This window comes from Cervus canadensis, chromosome 21, assembly GCF_019320065.1.
Source record: "Cervus canadensis isolate Bull #8, Minnesota chromosome 21, ASM1932006v1, whole genome shotgun sequence".
Taxonomy (NCBI): domain Eukaryota; kingdom Metazoa; phylum Chordata; class Mammalia; order Artiodactyla; family Cervidae; genus Cervus; species Cervus canadensis.
This window is the reverse complement of record NC_057406.1, coordinates 42,670,317-42,683,965: the sequence shown is the minus strand read 5'-3', so window position 1 is coordinate 42,683,965 and position 13,649 is coordinate 42,670,317.

The window sequence follows — 13,649 nt, the reverse complement described above, 5'->3', positions numbered from 1 at the left end:
TTACCACAAGCACCTTTAGAGGAGGCTTCTCTCAGCCCTAGGTATGTGAGAGGGACCCTGAGTTTGCGGCCTCAAGTGGAATGGACACGGGGATGCCCTGACTCGAAATAAGGCCGGATTTTATTTTATTTTTTCTTTTTTTTTTTTTTTCCCCCAGTGGGTTTTGTCATACATTGATATGAATCAGCCATGGATTTACATGTATTCCCAATCCCGATCCCCCCTCCCACCTCCCTCTCCACCCGATTCCTCTGGGTCTTCCCAGTGCACCAGGCCGGTGCACTTGTCTCATGCATCCCACCTGAGCTGGTGATCTGTTTCACCACAGATAGTGTACATGCTGTTCTTTTGAAATATCCCACCCTCACATTCTCCCACAAAGTTCAAAAGTCTGTTCTGTATTTCTGCGTCTCTTTTTCTGTTTTGCATATAGGGTTATCGTTATGACCTTTCTAAATTCCATATATATGTGTTAGTATGCTGTAATGTTCTTTATCTTTCTGGCTTACTTCACTCTGTATAATGGCTCCAGCTTCATCCATCTCATTAGGACTGGTTCAAATGAATTCTTTAAATAAATCCCAGATTAAAAAAAAAAATCTGTCTTCCACAGAAGAAGTTAAGACAATAAATCTGGAAAATTAGAGTGCATTGGAGTTTTCAAAAATTACTTTAGTATGAAACTGATAAGGGACTAGTTAGAAAGCTGTTAATAAGAAGTCTACCCTCCTTCAACACGTTCACCAGCATTTTAAGGCAATGTCACGCCTAATAACACTGAGTTTTTGAGATCATTAAAAACCATGATTGCAAAGACTTCCCTGGTGGTCCAGGGGCTAAGACTCCGTGAATCCAGAGCAGCAGGTCCGGGTTTGATCCATGGTCTGGGGACTAGATCCCAGGTGCTGCAACTAAAGAACCTACATGCCACAGCCAAAAAAATATATATTAAAACAAGCACACAATGATTGCTACTTTCAGAGTAGGGGAGGATGGAAGTGAAAGGAGAGTGATGGGGTGAATAAGAAGGGCTTTCAACTGGCAAGTAAAATGGAATAGGCTTCCTTGGAAGAGGGAGGAGACCATGCTGATAAGTTCCCATAAAAGGAAGAGCACAGTCTTCAGACATGACACTTAAGCTGGTCATGTCATAGTCCTGGCTTCATGGATGACCAGGCGCATAATCATAGGCACTGCATTCAGCTTCTCTGACCACTGCTCCTTCTTTGTAAAATTCAGATACAGAGTTATCTTGTAGAGTTATTAGGATTTTGTAAGACAGTGGGTTGCAACTATGTAGCAGGATGTCTGACTCAAAAGTGATGCATTACCTATAAATACCAGTTAAATCTTAAAAAAAAAAAAACAAAAAGAAAGAAAGAAATAAGGCCGGATTTCCCTGCAGTGACTTGAATGCAGGCTCATCTTGCATCTCCCAAGACGAAAGGATGTCTGAATCCCCTGTGGAGAGCACAGAGAAAGACCTAGTTCCGCACCTCATCACGACCGGAGGCCTCACATCCTTTGAAAACTCCAGAGGGACGCGGAGATCAGTGCCTCCAAAGGAGACGATGCCTGACTCCTCGTGAAACATGATAGGAGTCCCAGGATTCCTGTGGCACGTGGAAAGGGACAATTGGTCTCCCGCCTCAGCTGGAGAGGCGTCCCAATTGCCCTGCCATGCCTCGACGAGAATCCCGAGTTGTCCCTCGCAACTAGGCACGAGTCCTTACGTCGCTGAACAAACACATGTGTGGAAGGGCTATCACCGTCGTAACTCGAGAATATACCCCAGGTTCCCGCCGCAACTCGAGAAAAACCATGAGACTTCCCCCTCGCCGCGTGATGAGGCCCGATTCCCCTGCACTGCGTGGCAGAGCAATTCCGTGTTGCACATCACACATGAAAGGAGCCTTGATTTCCTTGATGGCACTCCAGAGAAACCCGAAGAACACTGTTTCAAGGCTAGAGGAATCTTGAGGTCACTGTAGCAACACGAAAGAGCTCCGTGGAACAAAAATCAACTCGAGATGAGAGGTTAGTCACTGGCTTCGACTCCAGAGGAATACCACCATACCACAAGCACCTTAAGAGGAGGTTTCTCTCACCCCTAGGTATGTGAGAGGGACCCTGAGTTTGCGGCCTCAAGTGGAATGGACACGAGGATGCCCTGACTCGAAATAAGGCCGGATTTTATTTTATTTTTTTTTCCAGTGGGTTTTGTCATACATTGATATGAATCAGCCATGGATTTACTTGTATTCCCAATCCCGATCCCCCCTCCCACCTCCCTCTCCACCCGATTCCTCTGGGTCTTCCCAGTGCACCAGGCCGGCGCACTTCTCTCATGCATCCCACCTGGGCTGGTGATCTGTTTCACCACAGATAGTATACATGCTGTTCTTTTGAAATATCCCACCCTCACATTCTCCCACAAAGTTCAAAAGTCTGTTCTGTATTTTTGCGTCTCTTTTTCTGTTTTGCATATAGGGTTATCGTTATGACCTTTCTAAATTCCATATATATGTGTTAGTATGCTGTAGTGTTCTTTATCTTTCTGGCTTACTTCACTCTGTATAATGGCTCCAGCTTCATCCATCTCATTAGGACTGGTTCAAATGAATTCTTTAAATAAATCCCAGATTAAAAAAAAAAATCTGTCTTCCACAGAAGAAGTTAAGACAATAAATCTGGAAAATTAGAGTGCATTGGAGTTTTCAAAAATTACTTTAGTATGAAACTGATAAGGGACTAGTTAGAAAGCTGTTAATAAGAAGTCTACCCTCCTTCAACACGTTCACCAGCATGTTAAGGCAATGCCACGCCTAATAACACTGAGTTTTTGAGATCATTAAAAACCATGATTGCAAAGACTTCCCTGGTGGTCCAGGGGCTAAGACTCCGTGAATCCAGAGCAGCAGGTCCGGGTTTGATCCATGGTCTGGGGACTAGATCCCAGGTGCTGCAACTAAAGAACCTACATGCCACAGCCAAAAAAATAAATATTAAAACAAGCACACAATGATTGCTACTTTCAGAGTAGGGGAGGATGGAAGTGAAAGGAGAGGGATGGGGTGAGTAAGAAGGGCTTTCAACTGGCAAGTAAAATGGAATAGGCTTCCTTGGAAGAGGGAGGAGACCATGCTGATAAGTTCCCATAAAAGGAAGAGCACAGTCTTCAGACATGACACTTAAGCTGGTCATGTCATAGTCATGGCTTCATGGATGACCAGGCGCATAATCATAGGCACTGCATTCAGCTTCTCTGACCACTGCTCCTTCTTTGTAAAATTCAGATACAGAGTTATCTTGTAGAGTTATTAGGATTTTGTAAGACAGTGGGTTGCAACTATGTAGCAGGATGTCTGACTCAAAAGTGATGCATTACCTATAAACACCAGTTAAATCTAAAAAAAAAAAAAAAGAAAGAAAGAAAGAAATAAGGCCGGATTTCCCTTCAGTGAATTGAATGCAGGCTCGTCTTGCATCTCCCAAGACGAAAGGATGTCTGAATCCCCTGTGGAGACCACAGAGAAAGACCTAGTTCCCCACCTCATCGCGACCGGAGGCTCACATCCTTTGAAAACTCCAGAGGTACGCGGAGATCAGTGCCTCCAAAGGAGACGATGCCTGACTCCTCGTCAAACTTGATAGGAGTCCCAGGATTCCTGTGGCACGTGGAAAGGGACACTTGGTCTCCCGCCTCAGCTGGAGAGGCGTCCCAATTGCCCTGCCAAGCCTCGAGGAGAATCCCGAGTTGTCCCTCGCAACTAGGCAGGATTCTTGACGTCGCTGAACAAACACGTGTGTGGAAGGGCCATCCTCCCGCTCTAAAACTCGACAATATACCCCAGGTTCCCGCCGCAACTCGAGAAAAACCATGAGACTTCCCCCTCGCCGCGAGATGAGGCCCGATTCCCCTGCACTGCGTGCAGAGCAATTCCGTGCTGCAAATCACACATGAAAGGTGCCTTGATTTCTTCGATGGCACTCCAGAGAAACCCCAAGAACACTCTTTCAAGGCAAGAGGAATCCTGAGGTCACTGTAGCAACACGAAAGAGCTCCGTCGACCAAAAATCAACTCGAGATGAGAGGTGAGTTTCTGGCTTCGACTCCAGAGGAATACCACCTTACCACAAGTACCTCAAGAGGAGGCTTCTCTCAGGTCTAGGTATGTGAGAGGGGCCCTGAAGTTGCAGCCTCAAGTGGAATGGACACCGTGATGCCCTGACTCAAATAAGGCCGGATATCAATGCAGTGACTTGAATGCAGGCTCTTCTTGCATCTCCCAAGAGGAAAGAATGTCTGAATCCCCTGTGGAGACCACAGAGAAAGACGTAGTTCCCAACCTCATCGCGACCGGAGGCCTCACATCCTTTGAAAATTCCAGAGGTACGCGGAGATCAGTGCCTCCAAAGGAGACGATGCCTGACTCCTCGTGAATCTTGATAGGAGTCCCAGGATTCCTGTGGCACGTGGAAAGGGACACTTGATCTCCCGCCTCAGCTGGAGAGAAGTCCCAATTGCCCTGCCAAGCCTCGAGGAGAATCCCTAGTTGTCCCTCGTAACTAGGCAGGAGTCCTGACGTCACTGAACAAACACGTGTGTGGAAGGGCCATCCCCTTCATAACTCGAGAATATACCCCAGGTTCCCGCCGCAATTCGAGAAAAACCATGAGACTTCCCCCTCGCTGTGAGATGAGGCCCGATTCCCCTGCACTGCGTGCAGAGCAATTCCGTGTTGCACATCACACATGAAAGGAGCCTTGATTTCCTTGATGGCACTCCAGAGAAACCCCAAGAACACTGTTTCAAGACTGGAGGGATCCTGAGGTCACTGTAGGCACACGAAAGAAGCTCCGTTGGACCAAAATCAACTCGAGATGAGAGGTTAGTCCCTGGCTTCGACTCCAGAGGAAACCACTTTACCAGAAGCACCTCAAGAGGAGGCTTCTCTCAGCTCTAGGTATGTGAGAGGGACCCTGAGTTTGCGGCCTCAAGTGGAATGGACACCGCGATGCCCTGACTGGAAATAAGGCCGGATATCCCTGCAGTGACTTGAATGCAGGCTCGTCTTGCATCTCCCAAGAAGAAAGGATGTCTGAATCCCCTGTGGAGACCACAGAGAAAGACCTAGTTCCCCACCTCATCGCGACCGGAGCTTCACATCCTTTAAAACTTCCAGAGGGTACTCGGAGAATCAGTGCCTCCAAAGGAGACAATGCCTGACTCCTCGTGAAACTTGATAGGAGTCCCAGGATTTCTGTGGCACGTGGAAAGGGACCCTTGGTCTCCCGCCTCAGCTGGAGAGGCGTCCCAATTTCCCTGCCAAGCCTCGAGGAGGATCTCGAGTTTTCCCTCGCAACTAGGCACGAGTCCTTACGTCGCTGAAGAAACACGTGTGTGGAAGGGCCATCCCCGTCGTAACTCGAGAATATACCCTAGGATCCCGCCGCAAATCGAGAAAAACCATGAGACTTCCCCCTCGCCGCGAGATGAGGCCCGATTCCCCTGCACTGCGTGCAGAGAAATTCCGTGTTGCACATCACACATGAAAGGAGCCTTGATTTCCTTGATGGCACTCCAGAGAAACCCCAAGAACACTGTTTCAAGGCTAGAGGGATCCTGAGGTCACTGTAGCAACACGAAAGATCTCTGTGGACCAAAATCAACTCGAGATGAGAGGTTAGTCCCTGGCTTCGACTCCAGAGCAATACCACCTTACCTCAAGCACATCAAGAGGAGGCTTCTCTCAGCTCTTGGTATGTGAGAGGAACCCTGAGTTTGCGACCTCAAGGGGATTGGACACCGCGATGCCCTGACTCGAAATAAGGCCGGATATCACTGTAGTGACTTGAATGCAGGCTCGTCTTGCATCTCCAAAGACGAAAGGATATCTGAATCCCCTGTGGAGACCACAGAGAAAGACCTAGTTCCCCACCTCATCGCGACCGGAGGCCTCACATCCTTTGAAAACTCCAGAGGTACGCGGAGATCAGTGCCTCCAAAGGAGACGATGCCTGACTCCTCGTGAAACTTGATAGGAGTCCCAGGATTCCTGTGGAACGTGGAAAAGGGACCTTGGTCTCCCAGCTCAGCTGGAGAGGCGTCCCAATTGCCCTTGCCAAGCCTCGAGCCGAGGAATCCCGAGTTGTCCCTCGCAACTAGGCAGGATCCTGACGCTCGCCTGAACAAACACGCGGTCGTTGTGGAAGGGGGCATCCCCGTCGTAACTCGAGAATATACCCCAGGTTCCCGCCGCAACGCCGGAGAAAAACATGAGACTTCCCCATCGCCACGAAGATGGGCCGATATAACCCTGGCACTGGCATGCAGAGCACGCAATCCGTGTTGCACATCACACATGAAAGATCCTTATCCTCTGATGGCACTCCCAGAGGCAACCCCTAAGAACCTGTTTCAAGGCTAGCATGGGATCCTGAGGTCACTGCGCAACACGAAGAGCTCCGTGTAGCCAAATCGAGATGAGAGGTTTAGTCTTGGGCTTCGACCTCCAGAGGGCATATCTACCAATTACACAAGCACGTCAAGAGGAGCTTCTCTCAGCTCTTAGGTTTGTGAGAGGGAACCTGGTTTGCCGGGCTCAAGGAATGGACACCGCGATGCCCTGACTCGAAATAAGGCGGATGCCCTTGCAGTTGCTTGAATGCAGGCTCGTTCTTGCATTTCCCAAGATGAGAAGGATGTCTGAATCCCCTGGAGGAGACCACGAGAAAGACCTAGTTTCCCCAACCCCACTTTTTTTCCCCCAATTCCGGACCGAGATGCCTCACATCCTTTGAAAACTCCAGATGGTACAACGGAGATCAGTAGCCTCCTAAAGGGACGATGCCTGGACTCCTCTTGGAATTTGTTATGGAGTCCCAGGATTTCCTGGGCACGATGGAAAGGGACCTTGGTTCCTGCCCAGCTGGAGAGGCGTCCCAATTGCCCTGCCAAGCCTCGAGGAGAATCCCGTGTTGTCCCTCGCAACTAGGCAGGAGTCCTGACGTCGTTGAACAAACACGTGTGTGGAAGGGCCATCCCCGTCGTAACTCGAGAATATACCCCAGGTTCCCGCCGCAACTCGAGAAAAACCATGAGACTTCCCCCTATCGGCGACTAGAGGCCCGATTCCCCTGCACTGCGTGCAGAGCAATTCCGTGTTGCACATCACACATGAAAGGAGCCTTGATTTCCTTGATGGCACTCCAGAGAAACCCCAAGAACACTGTTTCAAGGCTAGAGGGATCCTGAGGTCACTGTAGCAACACGAAAGAGCTCCGTGGACCAAAAATCAACTCGAGATGAGAGGTTAGTCCCTGGCTTCGACTCCAGAAGGAATACCACCTTACCCTCAAGCACATCAAAGAGGAGCTTCTCTCAGCTCTAGGTATGTGAGAGGGACCCTGATTTTGCGGCCTCAAGTGGAATGGACACTGCGATGCCCTGACTCGAAATAAGGCCGGATATCCCTGCAGTGACTTGAATGCAGGCTCGTCTTGCATCTCCCAAGACGAAAGGATGTCTGAATCCCCTGTGGAGACCACAGAGAAAGACCTAGTTCCCCACCTCATCGCGAATGGAGGCCTCACATCCTTTGAAAACTCCAGAGGTACGCGGAGATCAGTGACTCCAAAGGAGACGATGCCTGACTCCTCGTGAAACTTGATAGGAGTCCCAGGATTCCTGTGGCACGTAGAAAGGGACCCTTGGTCTCCCGCCTCAGCTGGAGAGGCGTCCCAATTGCCCTGCCAAGCCTCGAGGAGAATCCCGAGTTGTCCCTCGCAACTAGGCAGGAGTCCTGACGTCGCTGAACAAACACGTGGGTGGAAGGGCCATCCCCGTCGTAACTCGAGAATATACCCCAGGTTCCCGCCGCAACTCGAGGAAAAACCATGAGACTTCCCCCTCGTGAAAAATATGACGAGCACGAAAAAGTCTGAAAAATACGAGGGGCATGAAAACGAGTGAAAAATAGGAGGAGCATGAAACGGTGTGAAAAAAAAGGAGGAGCATGAAACGGTGTTGAGAAACATGACGGGCATGAAAACGTGTGAAAAATATAACAGCTTCAAAAGGTGTCAAACATATGAGGAGCATGAAACGGTCTGAAAAATATGAGGAGCATGAAACGGTGTTGAAACACATGAAGAGCATGAAAAGGTGGGAAAAATATGAAGAGCTTCAAAAGGTGTGAAAAATAAGAGGAGCATGAAACGGTCTGATAAATATGAGGAGCATGAAAAGTTCTGAAAAATAGGAGGAGCATGAAACGGTGTTGAGAAACATGAAGAGCATGAAAAGGTGTGAAAAATATGAAGAGCATGTAACGGTCTGAAAAATATGAGGAGCATGAAATGGTCTGAAAAATAGGAGGAGCATGAAATGGTGTTGAAAAACATGAAGAGCATGAAAAGGTGTGAAAAATATGAAGAGCTTCAAAAGGTGTCAAAAATATGAGGAGCATGAAACGGTCTGAAAAATATGAGGAGCAATAAACGTTGTTGAAATACATGAAGAGCATGAAAGGTGTGAAAAATATGAAGAGCTTCAAACGGTGTCAAAAATATGAGGAGCATTAAAATTTGTGATAAATATGAGGAGCATGAAAAGGTGTGAAATCTACGAGGAGCATGAAATGTTCTGAAAAATATGAGGAGCATGAAACGGGGTTGAACAACATGAAGAGCAAGAAAAGGTGTGAAAAATATGAAGAGCTTCAAAAAGGGTCAAAAATATGAGACGGATGAAACGGTGTTGAAAAATATGAGGAGCATGAAACGGTGTTTTAAAACATGCAGAGCATGAAACGGCCTTGAGAAACATGAAGATCATGAAAACGTGTGAAAAATATGAGGAGCTTCAACAGGTGTCAAAAATATGAGAAGCATGAAATGGTCGGAAAAATACGAGGTGCATTAAACAGTGTTCTAAAATATAAAGAGCATGAAACGTTGTTGAAATACATGAAGAGCATGAAAAGCTGTGAAAAATAAGAAGAGTTTCAACGGGTGTCAAAAATATGAGGAGCATGAAACGGTGTTGAAAATCATGAAGAGCATGAAAACATATGAAAAATATGAGGAGCTTCAAAAGGTGTCAAAAATATGATGAGCTGGAAACGGTCTGAGAAATATGAGGAGCATGAAACGGTGTTGAAAAACATGAAGAGCATGAAAAGGTGTCAAAAATATGAGGAGCATGAAAAGATGTCAAAAATACGAGGAGCATGAAAAGGTCTGAAAAATACCAGGAGCATGAAACGGTGTTGAAAAACATGAAGAGCATAAAAAGGTGTGAGAAATATGAAGAGCTTCAAATGGTTTCAAAAATATGAGGGACATGAAACGGTTTGAAAAACAGGAGGAATATGAAATGTTGTGGAAAAACATGAAGAGCATGAAAAGCTGTGAAAAAAAGGAAGAGCTTCAAAAGGTGTCAAAATTATGAGGAGCATGAAACGGTCTGAAAAATATGAGGAGCAAGAAACGGTGATGTAAAATATGAAGAACATGAAAAGGTGTGAAAAATATGAAGAGCTTCAAAGGATGTGCAAAGTACGAGGAGCATGTAACGGTCTGAAAAACATGAGGAGCATGAAAAGGTGTGAAAAATATGAAGAGCTTCAAAAAGTGGCAAAAATATGAGGAGCAGGAAACGGTCTGAAAAATATGAGGAGCATGAAAGAGTCTGAAAAACATGAAGAGAATGTAAAGGTGGAAAAATATGAAGAGGTTCAAATGTTGTCAAAAATATGAGGAGCATGAAACGGTCTGAAAAATAGGAGGAGCATGAAACAGTGCTGAAAAACATGAGGAGCATGAAAAGGTGTGAAAAATATGAAGAGCTTCAAAAGGTGTCAAAAATATGAGGACCATGAAACGGTCTGAAAAATACGAGGAACATGAAATGGTTGTGAAAAACATGAAGAGCATGAAAAGCTGTGAAAAATATGAAGAACTTCAAAGGTGTCAAAAGTATGAGGAGCATGAAACGGTGTGAAAAATATGAGGAGCATGAAACGGTGTTGAAAAACATGAAGAGCATGAAAAGCTGTGAAAAATATGAAGAGTTTCAAAAGGTGTCAAAAATATGAGGATCATGAAACGGTGTTGAAAACCATGAAGAACATGAAAAGCTGTGAAAAATATGAAGAGTTTCAAAAGATGTCAAAATTATGAGGAGCATGAAACGGTGTTGAAACACATGAACAGCATGAAACTGTGTTGAGAAACACGAAGAGCAAGAAACGGTGTGAAAAATATGAAGAGCATGAAACGGTGTTGAGATACATGAAGAGCATGAAAAGGTGTGAAAAATATGAAGAGCTTCAAAATTAGTCAAAATATGAGAAGCATGAAACGGTGTGAAAAATACGAGGATCATGAAATGGTGTTCAAAAATATGAAGAGCATGAAACGGTGTTGAAAAATATGAAGAGCTTCAAAGGGTGTCAAAAATATGAGGAGCATTAAACGGAGTTGAAAAACACGAAGAGGATGAGATTGTGTGAAAAATATGAAGAGCTACAAAAGGTGTCAAAAATATGAGGAGCATGAAACGGTGTTGAAAAACATGAAGAGCATGAAAAGGTGTGAAAAATTTGAAGAGCTTCAAAAGGTGTCAAATATATGAGGAGCATGAAACGGTCTGAAAAATTGGAGGAGCATGAAACGGTGTTGAAAAACATGACAAGCATGAAAAGGTGTGAAAAATATTGAGAGCTTCAAAAGGTGTCAAATACATGAGGAGCATGAAACAGTTTGAAAAACAGGAGGAGCATGAAACTGTGTTTAAAAACATGAAGACCATGAAAAGGTGTGAAAAATATGAAGAGCTTCAAAAGGTGTCAAATACATGAGGAGCATGAAACAGTTTGAAAAATAGGAGGAGCATGAAACTGTGTTTAAAAACATGAAGAGCTTGAAACGGTGTGAAAAATATGAAGAGCTTCAATGGGTGTCAAAAATATGAGGAGCATGAAACGGTTTGAAAAATATGAGGAGCATGAAATTGTTTTGAAAAACATGAAGAGCTTGAAACGGTGTGAAAAATATGAAGAGCTTCAATGGGTGTCCAAAATATGAGGAGCAGGAAACGGTCTGAAAAATATGAGGAGCAAGAAACGGTGTTGAAAAACATGAAGAGCAAGAAAGGGTGTAAAAAATATGAAGAGCTTCAAAAGGTGTCAAAAGTATGAGGAGCATGAAAGGGTGTTGACAAACATGAAGTGTATGAAAAGGTGTGAAAAATATGAGGAGCATGAAAAGGTTTTAAAAATACGAGGAGCCTGACAAGGTGTTAAAATACGAGGAGATGAAATGGTCTGAAAAATACGAGGAGGAAGAAAACGTGTGAAAAATAGGAGGAGCATGAAACGGTGTGAAAAAAAAGGAGGAGCATGAAACGGTGTTGAGAAACATGACGGGCATGAAAACGTGTGAAAAATATAACAGCTTCAAAAGGTGTCAAATATATGAGGAGCATGAAACGGTCTGAAAAATTGGAGGAGCATGAAACGGTGTTGAAAAACATGACAAGCATGCAAAGGTGTGAAAAATATTAAGAGCTTCAAAAGGTGTCAAATACATGAGGAGCATGAAACAGTTTGAAATACAGGAGGAGCATGAAACTGTGTTAAAAAACATGAAGACCATGAAAAGTTGTGAAAAATATGAAGAGCTTCAAAAGGTGTCAAATACATGAGGAGCATGAAACAGTTTGAAAAATAGGAGGAGCATGAAACTGTTTTTAAAAACATGAAGAGCTTGAAACGGTGTGAAAAATATGAAGAGCTTCAATGGGTGTCAAAAATATGAGGAGCATGAAACGGTTGAAAAATATGAGGAGCATGAAATTGTTTTGAAAAACATGAAGAGCTTGAAACGGTGTGAAAAATATGAAGAGCTTCAATGGGTGTCCAAAATATGAGGAGCAGGAAACGGTCTGAAAAATATGAGGAGCAAGAAACGGTGTTGAAAAACATGAAGAGCAAGAAAGGGTGTAAAAAATATGAAGAGCTTCAAAAGGTGTCAAAAGTATGAGGAGCATGAAAGGGTGTTGACAAACATGAAGTGTATGAAAAGGTGTGAAAAATATGAGGAGCATGAAAAGGTTTTAAAAATACGAGGAGCCTACCAAGGTGTTAAAAGACGAGGAGATGAAATGGTCTGAAAAATACGAGGAGCATGAAAACGAGTGAAAAATAGGAGGAGCATGAAACGGTGTGAAAAAAAAGGAGGAGCATGAAACGGTGTTGAGAAACATGACGGGCATGAAAACGTGTGAAAAATATAACAGCTTCAAAAGGTGTCAAACATATGAGGAGCATGAAACGGTCTGAAAAATATGAGGAGCATGAAACGGTGTTGAAACACATGAAGAGCATGAAAAGGTGGGAAAAATATGAAGAGCTTCAAAAGGTGTGAAAAATAAGAGGAGCATGAAACGGTCTGATAAATATGAGGAGCATGAAAAGTTCTGAAAAATAGGAGGAGCATGAAACGGTGTTGAGAAACATGAAGAGCATGAAAAGGTGTGAAAAATATGAAGAGCATGTAACGGTCTGAAAAATATGAGGAGCATGAAATGGTCTGAAAAATAGGAGGAGCATGAAATGGTGTTGAAAAACATGAAGAACATGAAAAGGTGTGAAAAATATGAAGAGCTTCAAAAGGTGTCAAAAATATGAGGAGCATGAAACGGTCTGAAAAATATGAGGAGCAATAAACGTTGTTGAAATACATGAAGAGCATGAAAGGTGTGAAAAATATGAAGAGCTTCAAACGGTGTCAAAAATATGAGGAGCATTAAAATTTGTGATAAATATGAGGAGCATGAAAAGGTGTGAAATCTACGAGGAGCATGAAATGTTCTGAACAATATGAGGAGCATGAAACGGGGTTGAACAACATGAAGAGCAAGAAAAGGTGTGAAAAATATGAAGAGCTTCAAAAAGGGTCAAAAATATGAGACGGATGAAACGGTGTTGAAAAATATGAGGAGCATGAAACGGTGTTTTAAAACATGCAGAGCATGAAACGGCCTTGAGAAACATGAAGATCATGAAAACGTGTGAAAAATATGAGGAGCTTCAACAGGTGTCAAAAATATGAGAAGCATGAAATGGTCGGAAAAATACGAGGTGCATTAAACAGTGTTCTAAAATATGAAGAGCATGAAACGTTGTTGAAATACATGAAGAGCATGAAAAGCTGTGAAAAATATGAAGAGTTTCAACGGGTGTCAAAAATATGAGGAGCATGAAACGGTGTTGAAAATCATGAAGAGCATGAAAACATATGAAAAATATGAGGAGCTTCAAAAGGTGTCAAAAATATGATGAGCTGGAAACGGTCTGAGAAATATGAGGAGCATGAAACGGTGTTGAAAAACATGAAGAGCATGAAAAGGTGTCAAAAATATGAGGAGCATGAAAAGATGTCAAAAATACGAGGAACATGAAAAGGTCTGAAAAATACGAGGAGCATGAAACGGTATTGAAAAACATGAAGAGCATAAAAAGGTGTGAGAAATATGAAGAGCTTCAAATGGTTTCAAAAATATGAGGGACATGAAACGGTTTGAAAAACAGGAGGAACATGAAATGTTGTGGAAAAACATGAAGAGCATGAAAAGCTGTGAA